Source organism: Meles meles, chromosome X (genome assembly GCF_922984935.1).
Source record: "Meles meles chromosome X, mMelMel3.1 paternal haplotype, whole genome shotgun sequence".
Classification (NCBI taxonomy): Eukaryota; Metazoa; Chordata; class Mammalia; order Carnivora; family Mustelidae; genus Meles; species Meles meles.
Genome location: NC_060087.1, coordinates 103,020,121 through 103,040,662, shown reverse-complemented (window position 1 = coordinate 103,040,662; position 20,542 = coordinate 103,020,121).

Below are 20,542 nucleotides of genomic sequence, written 5' to 3'. Positions count from 1 at the left end.
GGAAGCCGGTAGAGGGGCCTGGGTCTGGGACCTGAGGGTCAGGACCTGAGCCACTCAGGTGCCCTGCTCTTTCCCTTCTATGACCATCTATAAAAACCCTATTTTTCAGAGACCAACTCCAATGCGGTCTCCTCCATGATGCCTCTCTGATCTACTCTTAACCTACCCGCCAAGAGGCTGCATTAATACTAAATACTAATATAAATACTACTACTAGTAATAGCAGCCTAGAACTTATGAGACCTTACTCTATATCAGGCAATAGGTTAAGAATTTACAGTTTACATGGATTATTTTATAAAATCCTAGCACTAATCCTATGAAAAAGATACTATTTTTTTAAAAGATTTTATTTTATTTATTTGACAGAGAGAGACACAGTGAGAGAGGAAACACAAGCAGCGGTAGTAGGAGAGGGAGAAGCAGGCCCCACACCCAGCAGGCAGCCCGATGCGGGGCTCGATCCCAGGACTGTGGGAACATGACCTGAGCCGAAGTTAGCCGCTTAACTGACTGAGTCACCCAGGTGTCCCAAAAGATGCTATTTTTTTAAAGATACTATTATTATCCACATTTCGTAGATGAACACTTTCAGAGAGGTTTAAGAATGACTCACTCTAGAGTACACAGTGGAAAACCAATATTCCAACACAAGTTTCTGCCTCTGAAGCCCATAGTATTAACCACTTAGCCATTTGGTTTCCCATAAATTGGGGGCTGTGTCAGAGACTAACTGTCCCCTAGGATTTATCCTCTCCTTTTAACAACAGAGACACCAAGTTTTATCTGAGCCCCTGAATGCCCTGATAGACACTATATTCCCAGCTTCCATGTAAGTTAATTGTGAATATGTGACTTAGTTGAGCCAATAGGATGAGGGTAGAAGCAAAGAGTGTAATTTCCATATCATCTCTTAGAAGATGAAATCACAGGGCACCTGGGTGGCTCAGTGGGTTAAAGCCTCTGCCTCAGGCTCAGGTCATGATCCCAGGGTCCTGGGATCAAGCCCCACAACAGGCTCTCTGATCAGTGGGGAGCCTGCTTCCCCCCACCCCTGCCTGCCTCTCTGTCTACTTGTGAGCTCTCTCTGTCAAATAAATAAATAGGATTTTAAAAAAAGAAGAAGATGATGAAATCACTAGCTCTATACTCTTTTTTCCCTTTCCTAAAATCAGGAACATGAATTTGGAGGTGAACCAGTTTGAACTATGAAAACAAGGAGTATACCCTAGAAGAAGGCAGAGCAACAAGATGGAAGAAACCTAATTCCTTGAATCACTGTATGAAGTAAAGCCACCCTGCCAGACCTGATCCACCCATCTCTGGGCTACCACATAAACGAAAAATAAACTTTTATCTCATTTAAGCTGATGGAGTTTTTTTGTTTTTTTTTTTTGCTATGGTATGTTAACATTTTCCCTAATACAAATATTTTCTCCTACACTAGGAAGAAAAAACTAGACAACTACCTAATTAAGCATATGCAGTTGAGAGATTATCACACAAGAGAGTATGGAAGTGAAAGAATATGATAACATAAGAAATATTGACTTATAAGTACAGTTAATATGTGTCAAAGCTTGAATTTGAATTGCGATTCACCATGGTCTTAAATTTTAACCAATTGTTCTCAAACTCTTCATGCACCAAAATGACCTGCACCACTTGTTAAAATATCGATTCTGGAAGAGATTATGCTGAGTGAAATAAGTCAAGCAGAGAGAGTCAATTATCATATGGTTTCACTTATTTGTGGAGCATAAGGAATAACATGGAGGACATTAGGAGAAGGAAAGGAAAAGTGAATTGGGGGAAATTGGAGGGGGAGACAAACCATGGGAGACTGTGGACTCTGAGAAACAAACTGAGGGTTTTGGAGGGGTAGGGGGTGGGGGGTTGGGTGAGCCTGGTGGTGGGTATTAAGGAGGGCACGTATTGCATGGAGCACTGGGTGTGGTGCATAAACAATGAATGCTGGAACACTGAAAAGAAATAAAATAAAATAAAATGGAAATGAATATAGATCGTCAGCACTTATCTCCAATGATTCTGATACTAGAAATTTGTATTTTCAACAAGTACCTCCAGTTGATTCTCATCCACAGCCATGTTAGTAAAACACTGGCCTATGGAAATGTTTCTCTTTCTAGATCACCCAAACTCTCAGATAAGTACAAGTGTTGAATGGCTACTGGTCACCCTAGGGAGGAAGAAGGAAAAAACAGCAGGAGCCTCACTGCTCCCTCTGGCAACATTTGCTTTGCTTTTTTCCTCACAGGCCTGAAATTTGCCTAACAGTATGGGAGCGCAGAAAGAGTACCATTCAGTATACAACAGCAGGAAACTCACCCACATTCAAACTGTGCAGACCAGAACCCTCAGCCCCAAAGACTTCTCAGCACTTTATACTCTCTTTGCTAAAGAGCACTTTCTTTCAAGGTGACTAGGTAAAGGCAAGAAAGGGCACTATTACTCCATTATTATGCCAAAGCTCATAAGAGCCAGGAAACCCAAATTCCAAATATTATCTGCTCTATTGATTTACTCTACAAATTATATGGGGGTTCATACTTGCAGAAAAAAAAAAAGACATGTCAGTCATAAGTTTGATCTTTTGATTGAGTCTTTGGGTTTATCATGCTTGACAATTAATCCATATTTCTTTCTATTGTATCAGAATTATTGTTAGTGATTTCATTAATGACTTCTCAGAATTAAAAAGACAGACTTATGTGTTTGTATGCATATTTATATTTATTAGATAATGTGACCTAGACAACCTCTACATTAACTTCAAATACTCTAGAATTCTAGACTCTACTATAATGCAAATTTTGACTCCATTTGGCAAAATCAGGTCTTAGAGAGAAGCTCAATGCAAAACAACTTTTATTACAGTACTATTTCGGCACCCGGGTGACTCAGTCAGTTAAGCGCCCAACTCTTGATTTTGGCTCAGGTCATGATCTTAGGGTTTTGAGATCAAGTTGCACATGGTGTTCCACAATGGCAAGGAGCCTGCTTAAGAGTCTCTCTCCCTCTTCCTTCTACCCCTCCCCCATAAAAGAAGAAAAGTACTATCTTCCAACACCAACCTTAAAATGGAGACAGTGTGTGAAAGTACAAGGTAAATTTTAAAGGGATCAATTGTGATGACTATCAATTAAGGAAAATAATCTACCATAAGGGTAGGGTACTTGGAAGAATTTTTTTATACTATGTCACACTAACGCTTTTTAAATGTGGGATCTCAGTTTCTAGGCTACAGTAACCCAAAGTCTCTCTGGCCCCAAAGTCTTAAAACTACCAAGCAATGAAGAGTAAAAAAGAACTTTCAAAAAGAGTTATTCATTCCAAGATCAAGTCCAAGCTCTGCTATAAACACTGTTTGACCTTGGACAAGACATTTAATTATCAATGTCTGATTTCTCATGTATTAAATGTAGGTATTGACACTTCGCCAAAGAGGCCATAATAATCTAATAAAATGAAAGGATATCTTTTTTTAAAATTTTATTTATTTACTTTAGAGAGAAAGCACATGTGCGAACAGGGGAAAGGCAGAGGGAAAAGAGAGAGAATCTAAAGCAAACTTCTTGCCGAGACTGGAGCCCATTGTGAGGCCTGATCCCATGACACTGAGATCATGACCTGAGCAAAAACCAAGAGTCAGATGCTCAATCAACTGAGCCACCCAGGTGCCCCAAGATGATATCTTTTTTTAAAATGAGATATCTTGGGGCGCCTGAGTGGCTCAGTGGGTTAAGCCTCTGCCTTCTGGCTCAGGTCATGATCTCAGGGTCCTGGGATCGAGCCCCGCATCGGGCTCTCTGCTCAGCAGGGAGCCTGCTTCCCCATCTCTCCCTCTGCCTGCCTCTCTGCCTACTTGTGATCTCTCTCTCTGTCAAATAAATAAATAAAATCTTTTAAAAAATTAAAAAAATAAAATGAGATATCTTGTTCTTCTCCTAGTCCTCAACATGTCATAGAGTAAATAGCACATAGTAGGTACCCAATACATACATGTTCCTTGAAGTGAATAAGCAAGTGAATACAGAAAAAAAGGATGACAAAAGGAAAAGGTGATTATAGTGAAAGTTCAAGGAAAAGCAAAGATGCATCATAAAAACTATAAGTGAGGGGTGCCTGGGTGGCTCAGTGTTAAAGCCTCTTCCTTCGGCTCAGGTCATGATCCCAGGGTCCTGGGATCGAGCCCCACACTGTGGGGGGAGGGAGGGTCCCTGATCAGTGTGGAGTCTGCTTCTCCTTCTCCCACTCCCCTGCTTGTGTTTCCTCTGTCCCTGTGTCTCTCCCTGTCAAATAAATAAATAAAATCTTTAAAAATAAATAAATAAATGGAACTTCTAAAAATGAAAAACACAAAAACTGGAATTAAGAACTCAATGGACATGGGGCACCTGGGTGGCTCAGTGGGTTAAAGCCTCTGCCTTTGGCTCAGGTCAAGATTCCAGGGTCCTGGGATCGAGCCCCGCATCGGGCTCTCTGCTCAGTGGGGAGCCTTTTTTTTCCACCCCCCGCCTCTGCCTCTCTGCCTACTTGTGATCTCTGTCTGTCAAATAAATAAATAAAATCTTAAAAAAAAGAAAGAACTCAATGGACAAATATGACAGTAGAATATATGGATATATCATGAGATATTATAGAGAGACAAAAGGATGGAATGAAAATACAGAAGTAGATACACACAAGATAAAGAGAAGGCAATCAAATTTTGCCACTGTAAAAAATCATCAGTTCAAAAGGAAGACTGCAAGAAAGGAAAAAAAGAACTAAAAAAACAGCCGGAAAACAATTCACATATAGAAATAGTGAGTCCTTACCTATCAATAATTATTTCAATGTAAATATATTAAATTCTCCAATCAAAGGCATAGAACGTATGTAAAAACAATCTCAAACTATCTGCTATTTACAAGAGATTCACTTCAGCTTCAAGGACACAGGCTCAAAATGAAGGTATAGAAAAAAGATTTTCCATGCAAATGGAAATCAAAGGAGAGAAGGATAGCTATTTTTTTTTCTTTAGGATTTTATTTATTTGACAGAGAGTGACACAGTGAGAGAGGAACACAAGCAGGGGGAGTGGGAGAGGAAGAAGCAGGCTTCCCACTGAGCAGGGAGCCCAACGTGGGGCTCAATCCCAGGACCCTGGAATCTTGACCTGAGCTAAAGGCAGGTGCTTAATGACTGAGTCACCCAGGCATCCTGAGAGCTATTCTGATATCAAACAAAATAGTCTTTAAATAAAAAACTGTACAGGCACCTGGCTGGTTCAGTCAGAAGAGTGTGTAACTCTTGATCTTGGGGTCATGACTTCAAGACCCATGTTGGGTGTAGAAATTACTTAAATAAATAAAAACTTTAGAAAAAAATAAAAAACTGTAACAACAGACAAGGTCATTATTTAATGATAAATGGGATAATTCATCAAGACGATTTAATATTTTTATATGCACCCCAAATCAGAGAACCTAAATATATTATGCAAATACTAACAGATCTGAAGGGAGTAACAGACAACAATACAATGATGGGAACTTCAATACCCCCTCTCAGTAAGGCATAGATCCCCAGACAGAAAATCAATAAGGTAACATTGGATTTGAACTATTCTTTAGATCAAATGGACCTGAAAGACATATACAGAACACTCTAGTGAAGAGCTATAGAATACACATTCCTTCTCAAGTGTGTATGGAACATTCTCCAGGATAGATCATATGGTAGATCACAGAACAAGTTTTAGCATATGTAAAGAGATTGAAAGGTGCTTTTTTCCAACCACAATGGTATGAAACTAGAAATCAGTAACCAGAGGAAACTGGAAATTTAATACGACACTCTTGAATAACCAATGGGTCAAAGATGAAATCAAAAGAAAAAAAAATCTCAAAACAAATGAAAATGGAAATGCAACACAGCAAATGTCAAAATTTATAAAATAATCATTCACAGGACTAAAAGGAAAAATAGAAAATTCCATAATACTACAGGGGGATTTCAGCATATTTCTCTCAGCAACTTACCAGGCAAAAACTCAATAAAGCTATAGAAGATATGAAACAACCCAACTGACAAACTGGACAGAACATATATAAAACACTGCTCCCAATTTTGCAGAAAAATATATATATATATATTTCAAGTGCTCAAAGAACACTTATTAAAATTGATTACATGCATCACAAAGCAACAAGCTTGAAAGGACTGAAATTTCAACTGACTGAAGATAATCTAGAAATAATAATAACCCAATAGCTAGAAAGACCCCCACATGTTTGAAAGATAAGAAATTCATTTCTAAATACTCCATGGGTAAAAGGAGAAAAAAAATCACAGTGAAATTTAAAAAATATTTTGAACTGAATTAGAGTGGAAATATTATCTACCAAACTTTTGGGATGCCATGCTTGGAAAGACATTTAAGCAGGGCCATCTACAAAATTTGCTAGGCCCAGTGCAGAATCCAATTGCAGGGCCCTTTGTTCAAAAAGCTGGGCTGTGAGGGCAAGTCCCATTAAAGATAATATATAAAACATTCTCCTTTTCGCCAGGTTCTCTTTCTCAACTTGTGGTGTTTTCTGTTTGCTATTTAAATGTAATCCTAAGGGGGCGCCTGGGTGGTTCAATCGGTTGAGTATCTGCCTTCGGCTCCGCTCATGATCCTGGGGTCCTCGGATGGAATCCCACGTTGGGCTCCTTGCTCAGCAAGGAGCCTGCATCTCCCTCTGCCCTTCCTCCCTGCTCATGTTCTCTCTCTCTCTCACTCTGTCTCTCTCAAATAAATAAATAAAATCTTTTAAAAAAATGTAATTCTAAGAAAGAACATTTTCAATTTTAAACTTTCAGCATGCATTTTTAATGTTCATCTTTGTGTTCTGCAATGCCAGAATCCTGTGAACATGGACCATCACAAACACCATCTGCAAATAGGGGAGCAAGGAAGTTCAGGCATGTATATTGCACACACCTCCCCTGCGCATGTGCATGCTCTGTGGTTACATACATTTCACTGTAGAGAGTACAAAGATAAAACAAAAAGTTTTGAGACGGGAACAGCATAATGCAAGTGAGGAGAGGGGACTTCTGAGTGTGGAGCCTTGTGTGACTGCACAGGTGACACACCCATGAAGGTGGCCTTTGCATTAAGTGCACGTCTTAGAAACGATAAAAGGCGGATAAATCAATGCGAATCAAATATCCAACTCAAGAAGGTAGAAAAAGACACAAAATTAAACTCAAAGAGTGTAGAAGGGAATAAGAAAGCGCAGCAAAGAAGCAGAAATCAAGCATAAATAGCAACAAAGCCAGAAGAAGTTGGATCTTTGAAAAGAGAAAATTGAAAACCCCTAGCAATGTAATTCTTACATTAAAAGAACTATCTAGGGGGGCCTGGGTGACTCAGTGGGTTAAAACCCTGCCTTCAGCTCAGGTCATGATCCCAGGGTCCTGGGATCGAGCCCTGCATGGGGCTCTCTGCTCAGCAGGGAGCCTGCTTCCCCCTCTCTCTCTGCCTGCCTCTCTGCCTACTTGTGATCTCTCTGTCAAATAAATAAACAAAATTAAAAAAACAAAAACAAAAGCAAAACAAACAAAAAAATGAAAGAACAATCTAATTACTGTCTTAATACATGTAGAACAAGCATTTAATAAATCTCAAAGAAAACTTTCCTTAATCTGATGAAGAGAATCTCATCTGTGGGCCCAAGACTCTCCTGCCCTGCTCAGAGACACCTTTATAAACTGTAAACAAATAGGTAAAATATAGAGTAAGTTAGCAAGTGATACAATCTGGTAAGAAATACAAAGCAGGAAAAGGTAAGTGACAGTATTTAGAGAGGGTTTCAAGTTAAAATAAAACAATCAGGGAAGGGCCCACTAAGATGACCTTTGACTGAAGAAGAAAAGAAGGCGAGGGAATTAGGCATACAGATCAGTGGAAGAAGGGGACAGCAGGCTGAGGCAGCAAGTGCAAAAGTCCTGAGGAAGAAAATGTCCAGTGTGGCAGAGGCACAGCCAATGTGGCTGGAACAGAGTACTGTGGAGACAAGTCGGATATAATATCTGAGAAGTAATAAGGGTCCAGATCTTGGAGGGCCCTCGAAGGCTATTGGAATTACTTGGGTTTTACCTAACATGATATGGGAGGTATTTGAAAGACGTTTGTATGTGACTGGATTTATGAATTAACAGGATCACTCTGCTGTATTAAGGAACAGATGCAAATGGAATGGAAGCAGGGAGGCCAGTTATGAGGCTATTGCAATAATCAAGGCGAGAGTTCTGATAGTTCAAACTAAGGAGGAAGCAATAGGGTTGAGGAAGCAATAGGGTTGAAAAATGGATCAGGTTTTCTTCTCCACCTCAGCATCAAATTCTGTATCATTTCTGAAAGTCATAAGCAAGGGAAACAATTTTACAATAACCTTTATCTTCCAAAACAAAAGTCACACCAGGGGCGCCTGGGTAGCTCAGTGGGTTAAACCCTCTGCCTTCTGCTCAGGTCACAGTCTCAGGGTCCTAAGATCGAGCCCCACATCGGGCTCTCTGCTCAGCAGGGAGCCTGCTTCCTCCTCTCTCTCTGCCTGCTTCTCTGCCTACTTGTGATCTCCGTCTGCCAAATAAATAAATAAAATCTTTAAAAACAGCAACAACAACAACAACAAAGTCACACCACTGCTTAAATGCATGATCTTTTTATGCTCCCCATTATAAAATCTCTTAGTCCTTCCTCAGGTATCCCTTCCCTAATTAAACAGTGCATCAATGGCCCAATGACTAAATATCAATAGCACTTTTGTCAGCCAACAGTAATTTAGGCAAGAAGTCAAAGATTCAAAATATTTTTGTAAGTGTTATAGGTAAGGATGAAGATTGCAAGTTCTGCTGAAGCTGTTTCTGAGTTCAGACAAGGCTAAATGAAAAGAAGAGGCACCAGTATGCAATTCCTATCCTGGTTTCCATTAAAATCCCACACACTTGAATTTCTTCTATTACACTAAATCAATTATGGGCCTTGGATTTTCATCTCTCCAGGAACCATAATGAACAGTAATCTGCCAAGTATTCGTCGAACTCTAGATTACAATTCAAGTCAATAAAATCAGAGAAATATTAGCAATGGCATTAACACCATAAACTAATTCAGATAATCTAATTCAACCAGTCTCTTATAAGAACACTAATACAAATTGCTCTGTGGGGTTCTCTGGAGAAGAAACAGAAAGGGAAAAAGAAAAAGGAAATGCTTCTTTTTTGATACAAGCTAGATGATCTATGTTTGGGATAGCTAGAACAGAAGTCAGGCTACAAGTCCCATGCCAGTGCTAAAAATACTTTTTGAAAAAGGTCCAAAATTAGCAACCCATGGCCACATGTGGGCTCAGGGCATATTGTGTTTGGCCCAACTAGTAATTTAAAATTTAGGAGATTTCTCATTAAAAATATGGTTGTTAGCATCTCTTGAAATAATAGAAGATTAAATAATACAAATTATATTTCCATATGGCAAAAAATGATAAGACATTAGTCAATTTCCACCACTAAATTTAGGTAGACAAGAAGCAGACCTACTTCAAATTCAGATTAGAACTCAGCAATCTTGGTTTTAGTCATGGCTTCTCCATTAAATAGCATACCCATAAGAAAAACAGTTAGATGCTCTTTGCCTCAATTTCCCCATTTCTTAAAAAAAGGACTTGGGGCATCTGACCAGCTCAGTTGGAAGAGCAAGCAATTCTTGATCTCAGGGTTGTGAGTCTGAGCCCCAAACTGGGTATATAGATTACCTAAATAAACAAAAATTGAAAAAAAATTTTTTTAATGTGTTGGGGGGGCGCCTGGGTTGCTCATTCAGTTAAGTGTCCCACTCTTGGTTTCTGCTCAGGTCCTGATCTCATGGGTTGTAAGATGGAGCCCTGCACCCAGCTACAGGCTTGGCAGGGAGTCTGCTTGAGATTCTCTATTCCCTCTTCTTCTGCCCCTCCCCCAGATCTCCCTCTCAAATAAATAAATATTTTTGGAAAAAAATGGACTTGGATAAAAATCTGTCTCTCACCTACTCTACATTGCTAAAAAGTACTAAAGAATCCACAGACATATGTCAAGGGAAAGGAAAGGGATTACTCTACAAATGATGCCAGAGGTTAGCTGCTAAGGAAAAAAGAAAAGCCAACCATGATCCAAACTTCCTACCATGTGCCAAAATAACTCCAGATGGGTAAAGCGTATACATGGTAAAAATTCACAGCACAAAAATGAGAAGAAAATATATGCTTCAATGATCTTGTCATCAGATGGTAAAGAATTTTATAATTTGAAAGAATATGCAAGGATATGGAAGAAAAGGAAAACATTGGGAGCTTTCTACACAAAAAAGGGGAAACTGATACACTTAGAAATATTTTTAAAAAACAAGAGGCAAATGCAAAATGAGAAAAATACAACAAAAAGAACAAATGGTTTATGTCCTACTGCCAATTTGACAGCATCTGCCTCCCTCAGTCTTTGACAAAAGGGAAGGAAGGGTATAAACTCTTCGGAGTCACTGGGAAAATGTTTAAGTTCATAAACCTAAGAAGCAGATGACTGTTCCACATCCAAATTAGAGGACTGTTGCTGAATGCCTGAGTAACTAGCCAAAAGCAGCTTCCCTGTACATTAGACAACTCCATGGGGGTAGGCTGGAGAGGGGTTGTTACCCGAATTTTATAGATGAGAAAACTGAGGCACAGAGAAGATAAATGAGATTGCAAAGGCATAACAGTTGATGTGGGTTAAAACAGACTTTGGGGGGCACCTGGGTGGCTCAGTAGATTAAGCCTCTGCCTTTGGCTCAGGTCATGATCTCAGGGACCTGGGACTGAGCCCTGACTCTCTGCTCAGCAGGGAGCCTGCTTCCCCCTCTCTCTCTGTCTGCCTCTCTGCCTACTTGTGTTCTCTGTCAAATAAATAAATAAAATCTTTAAAAAAAAAAAAAAAAGAACAACAACTTTGGAACCCAGCTGGGCTTCTGCCTCAGTTGACTCACCCATCTGTCAAATGAGGAAGTTGGATTAGAAACCATAAGAGACTCTTAATCTCAGGAAACAAACTGAGGGCTGCTGGGGTGGGGGGAGGGCTGAGGTGGCTGGATAATGGACATTGGGGAGGGTATGTGCTATGGTGAGTGCTGTGATTTGTGTTAAGACTGATGATTCACAGGGGCACCTGGGTGGCTCAGTGGGTTAAGCCGCTGCCTTCGGCTCAGGTCATGATCTCAGGGTCCTGGGATCGAGTCCCGCGTCAGGCTCTCTGCTCGGCAGGGAGCCTGCTTCCCTCTCTCTCTCTCTCTGCCTGCCTCTCTATCTACTTGTGATCTCTCTCTGTCAAATAAATAAATAATCTTTAAAAAAAAAAAAAAAGACTGATGATTCACAGACCTGTACCCCTGGGACAAATAATACATTATATGTTAATTAAAAAAAAGAAAAGAAAAAGAACCGTGGTTCTCAAAGTGCAGTGCTTCCACCGGCAGCAGCAGCCTCCCATGGGAACCTGCTGGAAATGCAAAATCTCAGATCACCCCAGACCCTGGAATCCTGGCCTTTGCAGTGGGGCCCAGCAATCTGTGGTCCAACGAGCACTTCAGGTGATCCCCTATGCATACTCAAGTTTGGAGAACCACTGCATGCCGTGATTTCTAAGGTCTCTTCCAACCTAAAACGTTTTCATTAATACCGGAACATTAAGCCCGGGGCATTTTGCACAAAACCATGCTGCCTTGATCTGGAACCAAAATGTTAAAAAAAAAGAAAGAAAGAAAAGAAGGAAGGAAGGAAAGGAGGAAGGAGGGAGGGAGGGAAGAAAGAGAAGAGAAGAGAAGAGAAGAGAAGAGAAGAGAAGAGAAGAGAAGAGAAGAGAAGAGAGGAGAAGAGAAAGAAGGAAAGAGAAAGAAAAGAGAAGATAAGGAAAGGAAATGAAAGGAAAGGGAAGGGAAAAAAGCAGCAGCTTGACTGGAGCTTGTGTTAGTGGAAGGAAACACTCCAGCCCCTTGGTGGAATTTGTACCTACTGTGTCAAGGCTTCCTATCTTATCTGGGGCACCTGCTTGGCTCAGTTGGCAACATATGCAAGTCTTGATCTCGGGTTGTGAGTCTGAGCCTCACGTTAGGAGAAGAGACTACCTAAAAAAAATCCACTTACAAAGAGCTACCAATCTTGAATCATTTGCATAGGACATATTGGTAATCATGACTTAGTTTTTCTTCCTGGGGTCTGCATGGAGAGGGGAGCAATGAGCCCCTCTTCACAAAAGCAAACTGGAGGCGAGGTGGTGGGCGGGGTGGCAGAGGGACAGCCTGTCCATCACGCCTTCTCAGCCAATGAGCTTAGACCTAGAGGTCCCCAGGGAGAGGCCCTGCTGGAGGGAACTGGACGCTGGAGAAACTTGCTGGAGGCAACTTTCCTGAGCTCTTCCTCAACTTGCCCCGACTTTGGCCAGATGTAAATGGCAGCTCAAGGCCGACAGGGAATCTGCCAGGCAAGGCTGTCCAGCAGTCGTGGCCATCGTGCCAACCTCAGGCCATTGTCCTCCCCCAGCAGCAGGGCCTCAGCCCCCTCCCTCGTTTGCCCTCACCTGTGTCCTGGCTTCCCAGCCATAGCCAGGGAGGAGGCAGCCGGTTCCCCCACCGCGGCTGGTGAAAGCGACCTAAACCCAGCTCTGGCTGCCCTACCGGAAGCAGCTGCTGGGAAGGATGGAGGGGGAGGGGGCACCGGGACCGTCCCGGGGACTGTCGAAGACGTGAACCCTCGTGCTGTGGAGGCCACTCAGCGAGGCCAAGAGGACGGGTCTGGCCACACGACCCCAGAGAGATAGACTGTGGCGCCGAGGGACTGCCCGTCATCTTTCCCCAGCTGCGCCCTCCTGAGCCTCCTGCCTCCATTAGGGGATGGAGGACACGCAGCATAACGGTGGGAAGAAAAAGGCACTGAGATGGGAAAGCAGAGGAGCCTCAAGCTCTGCTCAGGAGGCCCTTTTCTGCCAGGGAGGCTGTGGCGCTGGCATCACAAGGTGCAACGAGAGTGGCCGCCCCCCCCCCCCCCCCCCCCCCCGTGACTGACGGCTGGAAGGAAGGAATCAGCCATAGAGAGGAGACAAATTCCTCCAGCCAAGGTAGCTTCCCAGGAAAAATGTGATAGATTCAGTTGGAGAATATGTAAACTTCCTTCAGGACTTGCCTAATGTTGTTAAGCAGTGACTTATTGCTGTCTGAGAGAGTGAGAGAAAATACGCCTGTCCCTATCAACCTGTTTGATAAGAGATATAAATCATCTTATAAGCCTACAGAAATAAAAATAAGTGAAAACCAGGTATTGAGGAGACAGCTAAGAAAATAAACAAGGAAGACAAAACTTGAGAAGAAGTCTGAAAGTAATGTCTACCCTAAAAAAATTCTTTATTTTGGTGTGAACGTTTTAAAGAATGCAGGGTTGCTCTGAAATGTGGTTCAGAAACCCAGTGATTTATTTTAGAGCACCTGGAAGAGATTTTGCTTAAGGTCTCCAATGCTAGTGAGCCTATGAGTTTCATAGAATTTCTTTGAGCCCAGTGGATATTTCTCAAATGAGGTGTTTACTAAAACATATATAATGAGGTCATATCCAGATGATTCTGATCCCTTCTCTCTTTTTAAAGATTTTATATATTGGGGCACCTGGGTGGCTCAGTGGTTAAGCCTCTGCCTTCAGCTCAGGTCATGATCTCAGGGTCCTGGGATCGAGCCCCATATTGGGCTGTCTGCTCAACAGGGAGCCTGCTTCCCCCTCTCTCTGTCTGCCTCTCTGCTTACTTGTGATCTCTCTCTCTCTGTGTGTGTCAAATAAATAAATAAATCTTTAAAAAAAAAAGATTTTATTTATTTATTTATTTGAGAGAGAAACAAAACAATTTCCAAAAACTCATTCTTCAGTTACTATTGGAGTCCTGAAATGCCCAGCTTGGAAGGCTACGTAGGGTTATTAAAGCTATAATTCCTGAAGATCTTCAACTGGGGTTCTTTTTCCGTGAGCACCCAGTCCCAAGATCAGTATTATACTTGGCAGGACCACACACATAGAATGATGATGACTATGACAAAGGGGAAGAAGCAGGTGAGAAGAAGAGGAAGAAAAAGATTAAGCAGATGTAGAAGGAGAACGCTAAAGCAAACTATTTGCAGAATGCAAGTAGCAGTGAGCCAGGTATGGTACATGTCATTAAAGAAGAGCCTGGACACCCTCTGAATTGCTTAGAGCTTCATTTAAAAAAAGTTTTCTGAGTAGCTAAATGAAAAGTTTTTTTTTTTTTTAAGATTTTATTTATTTATTTGACAGATAGAGATCACAAGTAGGCAGACAGAGAGGCAGGCAGAGATAGAGAGGAGGAAGCAGGCTCCCCACTGAGCAGAGAGCCCGATGTGGGGCTCCATCCCAGGACCCTGGGATCATGACCTGAGCAGAAGGCAAAGGCTTTAACCCACTGAGCCACCCAGGCGCCCCTTGTAAAGGTTTTTAAACCAGTGTTTTCTTCTTAGAATTTCAGTTGTCCCCACTTCTGTGCCAGATACAGATTCACCGTACTCTTTGTACTTCCAGAGTTTGGTTCTTGTGAAGTCCTTTCGTCATAGCTATAAGAATAAAGCTGTAGGGCACCTGTGTGGCTCAGTCTGTTAAGCATCTGCGTTCGGCTCAGGTCATGATCCCAGGGTCCTGGGATGGAGCCCAGCATCAGGCTCCCTGCTCAGCAGGAAGCCTGCTTCTCCCTTTCCCATTTCCCCTGCTTGAATTCCTTCTCTTGCTGTCTCTCTCTCTGTGTCAAATAAATAAATAGAATCTTAAAAAAAGGGGCGCCTGGGTGGCTCAGTGGTTTAGGCCACTGCCTTCGGCTCAGGTCATGATCTCAGGGTCCTGGGATCGAGTCCCGCATCGGGCTCTCTGCTCTGCAGGGAGCCTGCTTCCCTCTCACTCTCTCTGCTTGCCTCTCTGCCTACTTGTGATCTCTCTCTGTCAAATAAATAAATAAAATCTTAAAAAAAAAAAAAGAATCTTAAAAAAAATAAGAATAAAGCTGTAAAATATCAGCGTAGTTAATGTACACCAAGAGTGATTTAGAAAACCTTCCTGTGCAACCAGCTGAAGTAATTTTCAAGCCAGCTCCCTTGGCTTATGCCTTCCTCCTTCCAGAGTGGAAATGTAGTCTCTTTTATTAACTAGTAAATGATGCCCTTTTAACCTGACCATGGGTATGATAAAGGGCTCCAAGTTAGACCGTATTCAGTAACTATTAGCTTGTTTGAGGATTTTTTTAAGAAGAGATATATTTTATCTTTTAAGTAGGCTCCACAATGGGCCCTTGAACTCTCAACCCTGAGATTAAGACCTGAGCTGAGATCAAGAGTTCAACACTTGGGGCGCCTGGGTGGCTCAGTGGGTTAAAGCCTCTGCCTTTGGCTCAGGTCATGATCTCAGGGTCCTGGAATCAAGCCCCGCATCCGGGTCTCTGCTCAGCAGGGAGCCTGCTTCCCCCTCTCCCTCTCACTGCCTGCCTCTCTGCCTTCTTGTGATCTCTGTCTGTCAAATAAATAAATAAAATCTTAAAAAAAAAAAAAAGAATTCAACACTTAACCAACTGAGCCACCTGGGTGCCCCTTGTTTGAGAATTTCTGCAGGACTGTTAAATTGAAAGAAGCTTAGTCACAGTCTGATGATTAATCAGTGAGGTGTTAATAAGGTCTCATTTTCATTTTATACTTTGTCATGAAGTACAGTCAAACTGTTAATAAAACAGTTTGTGAACTGCTCTACCTACTAAGAATGTTATCTTTTCACCTTTTTGGTAAGTTTGTAGCAGACTATTTTGTGGAAGGGAGGCTAAAATATCCAGGGAAAAAAGATGTTCTGGAGCAGTGGTTATCAGAGTATGGCTCCCACGGTGATGATCTAGGTCTGTGTTCTGGCGCAAGACAACAGAAGGGGCCCTGCACCTAAGGTGAAACCAACCTTAATCCACTGGCTGGAAAATGTTGCCGGTGAACTGAATAGGTCAGCAAGGCCTGGGCCGGGGAGGAGACTGGAGCTCGCTAGATCCTGAGCCACAGTGCTGTGAGGGCAATGATGAAGTGGCCGTAGTGGAGGAAAGAGTAAGACACAGGGCGCCTGGGTGGCTCAGTGGGTTAAGCCGCTGCCTGTGGCTCAGGTCATGATCTCAGGGTACTGGATCGAGTCCCACATCCGGCTCTCTGCTCTGCAGGGAGCCTGCTTCCCTCTCTCTCTCTCTGCCTGCCTCTCTGCCTAGTTGTGATCTCTCTCTGTCAAATAAATAAATAAATAAATCTTTAAAAAAAAAAAAAAAGAGTAAGACACAAAGCTCGGTGCCCTGACCCCTTGATATATAATTGGCAGTATCCATGGCGGTATCCATATCCACGGATATTTGGGAATCTGTGTAGCTGAATTAAGAACCTCTGGTAGAAGTGAAAACAGAAGCCAAAATAAGAATCCAGGAACGTTCCAAACAAAGAGTAACAGAGGGCCAAGCAGGAGATCTAAATGAATTCGGATGATTAAGGACAGATACTATAGTGGCCTTTTCAGTGTTCCCATCATGCACTTGCTCGCCAGAACTCAGGCACTCCGTTAAAGGGCCTGACAGAAGGAAGATGGGGTGAAAATGAAAACAGAGTGGCTACACGTGGATAACTTAGAGAAGTCGGGTGTTCTTTACACTGCTCCTCTACTTTTCTGTATATTTGAAATTGTTCATACTAAAGCGATTTAGAAATAATAAATAAAGGATCTGACATGCTGTTTCATTATCAGAATTACTGGGGCGCCTGGGTGGCTCAGTGGGTTAAGCATCTGCCTTCGGCTCAGGTCATGATCCCAGGGTCCTGGGATCTGAGTCCCATGTCAGGCTCCCTGCTCAGTGGGGAGTCTACTTCTCCCTCTCCCTTTCCCTCTCCCTCTTTTTAAAATTTTTTTTTTCTTTTTAATTCAACAGACAGAGATCACAGGCAGGCAGAGAGAGAGGAGGAAGCAGGCTCCCCGCTGAGCAGAGATCCCGATGCAGGGCTCGATCCCAGGATCCTGGGATCGTGACCCAAGCTGAAGGCAGAGGCTTTAATCCGCTGAGCCACCCAGGTGCCCCCTCCCTCTGCCTCTTGCCCCAGCTCATGCTCTCTCTCTCACTCGCTTGCTCTCTCTCAAATAAACAAATGAAATCTTAAAAAAAAAAAAAAGACACAAAGCTAGTTGTAGAAGAATACAAATACTGTGATGCCACTTGTGTAAACTTTTATAATATGCAAAAGATACTACATACTTTGGGATAAAAGTGTGTATTTAACAACATGATTCATTCCAGCGAATGAAGGCAAAGAAAAAATGCACATGGGAATGAAACACCAAATTCATGCTACTGGTTACTACTTGAGAAAAATGTGCTGAGCTTCAACTCCATTTCTTCTGCTTTATTTCTAACGCTGGAGAGCAGTTACATGGGCCCTGAGGAAATTCGTATTAGTATTGCTATAGTTTTATATGTAGCAAATGGGCCTAATCTCTGGAATCTAGAAGAGAAAGTGGATGAAAGGGTAATTGGTCAGAGAAAGGAAGGTGGCCCATGAGTTTGGTGAGCAGGTCTTGTTTCTACATTCAGTTAAGGTTACTTAGATACCATATCTGGATGGCATTAATAATTTCGCTGCCTATGTTACAATGGCATACTTCATCATCTGCTTTATGTCAGCGTCCCTAAACTGTGAGCTCCTCACTGGTTGGAACCTCAAAATGTCTTATTTATTTTCTGTCCTAAAGTACCAAGTACCTCCAGAGAGAAGTCAGTCTTAGGCAAAGCTATAAAAATGGGAAGTTTGCTTCTCTGGTTCCTTTGCCTCTTTTTCCAATGTCCTTCATTCTCAGAGAGTGACCTCTGTCCTCTCCAACCTCACCACTATCGCTAGGCACCTAAAATCAGGATTATCCACTATCATTCTCCATACAGACCTCCCTTCCCTGGGAGCACCCCATGCTCTAGATGTTTTCTTCATTCCTCTACTCCTTGCTTCCTCTCAGAATTTCTATTCTACTTCCTCCAGACCCTGCCTTAAATAATGTTTGGTCAATGACACTTTCAGATAGGTTGTGATACCATTTTAACTTACAATGTACTTATCTCTGTCTAGAGGGCCTATGAAATGATGCCAAGATGGGGAATTTCAAACCTTGTGGGGAAACAGGGGAAGACGATTTTGGAAGATTTTAACTTATACCATATAAAGAGACAGCAAGCTGACTTTTGAGCAAGTGACCTCTCTGACCTCCAAAAGATGTAATTTAGTGTGAGTTTACCACAAAGCAAACACTTTAACAATGGTGGAATCCCCTACAATCTTACACATGCTTTTTAACTGTTAAATTAAGACATTTTTCCCTATGAAGTTGCCCCCTCAAGCTAAGGATAATTATATCCTCTATATCTATATCTATATCTATATCCTCTATCTACCTATATCTATATCCTCTGGTGATATGAGATATATTGTTATCTATGGAAATTACCAACACTTGACAGAAATTCCACGCCCAATTTTAATCTCATTAATCTATTGGGGGCTCACCCAATTCATAAATGTAATCCTGTAACCCAGTAACATTTGGTTTTGGACCTTGTATAATTAACCAATATAGAGAAAGCAAGTTGCTTATACAATAGTCCCCCCATCTTTGTAGGGTACCTTCCAAGTCCTCCAGTGGCTGCCTGAAACCACAGATAGTACCAAGCCCTACATATACTATGTTTTTTCCTGTACATACCTACCTATGATAAAGTTTAACTTATAAATTGGGCAAAATAAGAGATTAGCAACAATAGCTAATAATAAAATAGGACAATTATAACAATACTGCGATAGTTATCTGAATGTGGTTTCTTTCTCAAAATATCTTAACATCCTATACTCACCCTTCTTCTTGTAATGATGGGAGATGATAAAATGCCTACCTGAGGAGATGAAGTGAGGGGAATGACATAGGCATTGTGACATAGCATTGGGCTACTATTGACCTGACATACCGGAAGAAGGATCATCTACTTCCGGATTGGACTTCATTGACCATGGATAGCTGAAACTACAGACAAATGGGGACTAGTGTAGTGATTTGATAAATGCTGATAAATGTTTGAGTATTTACTTGCTGTTCTAGGTGTTTGGGGGACATAATGAAGAAAACAGACAGTAAGCCCTGTCTTTGTGATGGGGGTACAATGGGAGGTAATGGGGACAGGGATTATAACAACAACAATAAAAAGTAATTAAATGGGGCGAACCATAAGAGACTATGGACTCTGAAAAACAACCTGAGGGTTTTGAAGGGTCAGGGGTGGGAGGTTGGGGGAAGAGGTGGTGGGTAATAGGGAGGGCACGTTTTGCATGGAGCACTGGGTGTTGTGCAAAAACAATGAATACTGTTATGCTGAAAAAATAAAAAAAAAGTAATTAAATGGGAAAAGTTCTAAGCTCTGAAAAATAGAATGGGTAAAGATATGACAGTGACTGGGGTGGCAGCGGATCACCCTAAGTAAAGCTAAGTAAACCCGAGGCTTTACTTAGGATGATCAGGGAGGATCCCATGTGTGTGCTCTTTTACTAAAACCTGAATTCTAAGAAGGAGGCAGCCATGGGATAATCTGGCAGGAAAATCCCCACAAAAATGACTGAGATCATAAAAATGGGTGAGGGGAGATCTGCAGGTGTGTATTTCTAGTAACTTCTTCTATCCAGAGAGTGAGCATCTGAAGGTGGACAAGAGGACCAAATTAATACTCTGCTTCCTCTGAAATAACTGCATGCTTAGAAAGTGAGGAAACCTTGACAAACTTCACTAATAACCTTAATTCTGATAATGCTCATTGTATATTATCACATTGAACATTCACAAAAATCCTGTGGGATGGTAACTATTACCTTCAAGAAATGAAACTGAGGACCAGAGAGACAAAGTACCCTAAACCACACAGCTGTTAATAATGGAGGGCAAGGAAATTTTCTTAACATGATAAAGAACATCTATTTGCAATCAACAGCCAACCTCCTATGTAAGGGTAGGGTAGAGGAGTAGAAATCTCTAGTCAAAGAGGAGTTAAGAATTATAATTTCTTACCAACCTGAAAAAATTAAACTGAACTATATACCAAATATTAGAGTGATTTTTTCCTGGGTAAGGATATTATTTTATTATTTTATTTTCTTAATTCAGGTTCTGCCCCTTACTGTGTATCCTTGGGAAAGTCACTAAACCTCTGTATGTTTTGGTTTCCTGATTTGCATAAGATGGATAATAATAGTAGTCACATGATCGGTTTGTTGCAAGGAGTAAATAAGATAATCTATGTAAGTGCTTAAAATAATGCCAACCTATAAAAAGCACTTAATAAATGCTAGTGATTATCATTACCTCAGTATAATTTTATTTTGCGTTGAGTTTGAGCATATGTCCATATGCTC